The sequence below is a fragment of the Musa acuminata genome, unplaced genomic scaffold (assembly GCF_036884655.1).
Source record: "Musa acuminata AAA Group cultivar baxijiao unplaced genomic scaffold, Cavendish_Baxijiao_AAA HiC_scaffold_1126, whole genome shotgun sequence".
Classification (NCBI taxonomy): Eukaryota; Viridiplantae; Streptophyta; class Magnoliopsida; order Zingiberales; family Musaceae; genus Musa; species Musa acuminata.
The window spans coordinates 4,107,806-4,110,305 of record NW_027021339.1 but is presented as its reverse complement, the minus strand read 5'-3'; positions in this window follow the sequence as shown (position 1 = coordinate 4,110,305).

The following is a 2,500-nucleotide window of genomic DNA, read 5'->3' as shown; positions in this document are numbered from 1 at the left end:
AGGCCAAAAACTGGCCAAAACAGCCCAAAAACGGGCCAAAACTGGCCATTTTTTGCTGCGCGAGCGAGCGGAGAGCGGCGAACAGCGAGCGAAGCGCGAGGCAGCACCGTCCCTGCTATACGAAAGCCCCATCCAGCCCTGTGCCACCCGGGGGGTTCCAGGGTGCTGAGATGGCTGACATTTTGCTCCGCTCACGACGGTCACCGCGCCACACAAGAACAGCCCAAAAACAGGCCAAAACAGCCCAAAAACGGGCCAAAACTGGCCATTTTTGGCTGCGCGAGCGAGCGGCGAGCGGCGAACAGCGAGCGAAGCGAGAGGCAGCACCGTCCCTGCTATACGAAAGCCCCATCCAGCCCTGTGCCACCCGGGGGGTTCCAGGGTGCTGAGATGGCTGACGTTTTGCTCCGCTCACGACGGTCACCGCACCACGCAAGAACAGGCCAAAAACTGGCCAAAACAGCCCAAAAACGGGCCAAAACTGGCCATTTTTGGCTGCGCGAGCGAGCGGCGAGCGGCGAACAGCGAGCGAAGCGAGAGGCAGCACCGTCCCTGCTATACGAAAGCCCCATCCAGCCCTGTGCCACCCGGGGGGTTCCAGGGTGCTGAGATGGCTGACGTTTTGCTCCGCTCTCGACGGTCACCGCGCAATGCAAGAACAGGCCAAAAACTGGCCAAAACGGCCCAAAAACGGGCCAAAACTGGCCATTTTTGGCTGCGCGAGCGGCGAGCGGCGGACAGCGAGCGAAGCGAGAGGCAGCACCGTCCCTGCTATACGAAAGCCCCATCCAGCCCTGTGCCACCCGGGGGGTTCCAGGGTGCTGAGATGGCTGACGTTTTGCTCCGCTCTCGACGGTCACCGCGCAATGCAAGAACAGGCCAAAAACTGGCCAAAACGGCCCAAAAACGGGCCAAAACTGGCCATTTTTGGCTGCGCGAGCGAGCGGCGAGCGGCGGACAGCGAGCGAAGCGAGAGGCAGCACCGTCCCTGCTATACGAAAGCCCCATCCAGCCCTGTGCCACCCGGGGGGTTCCAGGGTGCTGAGATGGCTGACGTTTTGCTCCGCTCTCGACGGTCACCGCGCAATGCAAGAACAGGCCAAAAACTGGCCAAAACGGCCCAAAAACGGGCCAAAACTGGCCATTTTTGGCTGCACGAGCGAGCGGCGAGCGGCGGACAGCGAGCGAAGCGAGAGGCAGCACCGTCCCTGCTATACGAAAGCCCCATCCAGCCCTGTGCCACCCGGGGGGTTCCAGGGTGCTGAGATGGCTGACGTTTTGCTCCGCTCTCGACGGTCACCGCGCAATGCAAGAACAGGCCAAAAACTGGCCAAAACGGCCCAAAAACGGGCCAAAACTGGCCATTTTTGGCTGCACGAGCGAGCGGCGAGCGGCGGACAGCGAGCGAAGCGAGAGGCAGCACCGTCCCTGCTATACGAAAGCCCCATCCAGCCCTGTGCCACCCGGGGGGTTCCAGGGTGCTGAGATGGCTGACGTTTTGCTCCGCTCTCGACGGTCACCGCGCAATGCAAGAACAGGCCAAAAACTGGCCAAAACGGCCCAAAAACGGGCCAAAACTGGCCATTTTTGGCTGCACGAGCGAGCGGCGAGCGGCGGACAGCGAGCGAAGCGAGAGGCAGCACCGTCCCTGCTATACGAAAGCCCCATCCAGCCCTGTGCCACCCGGGGGGTTCCAGGGTGCTGAGATGGCTGACGTTTTGCTCCGCTCTCGACGGTCACCGCGCAATGCAAGAACAGGCCAAAAACTGGCCAAAACGGCCCAAAAACGGGCCAAAACTGGCCATTTTTGGCTGCACGAGCGAGCGGCGAGCGGCGGACAGCGAGCGAAGCGAGAGGCAGCACCGTCCCTGCTATACGAAAGCCCCATCCCTGTGCCACCCGGGGGGTTCCAGGGTGCTGAGATGGCTGACGTTTTGCTCCGCTCTCGACGGTCACCGCGCAATGCAAGAACAGGCCAAAAACTGGCCAAAACGGCCCAAAAACGGGCCAAAACTGGCCATTTTTGGCTGCGCGAGCGAGCGGCGAGCGGCGGACAGCGAGCGAAGCGAGAGGCAGCACCGTCCCTGCTATATACGAAAGCCCCATCCAGCCCTGTGCCACCCGGGGGGTTCCAGGGTGCTGAGATGGCTGACGTTTTGCTCCGCTCACAGACGGTCACCGCACCACGCAAGAACGGACCATAAACAGGCCAAAACAGCCCAAAAACGGGCCAAAACTGGTCATTTTTGGCTGCGCGAGCGAGCGGCGAGCGGCGAACAGCGAGCGAAGCGTGAGGCAGCACCGTCCCTGCTATACGAAAGCCCCATCCAGCCCTGTGCCACCCGGGGGGTTCCAGGGTGCTGAGATGGCTGACGTTTTGCTCCGCTCACGACGGTCACCGCGCCATGCAAGAACGGACCAAAAACAGGCCAAAACAGCCCAAAAACGGGCCAAAACTGGCCATTTTTGGCTGAGCGAGCGAGCGGTGAGCGGCGAACAG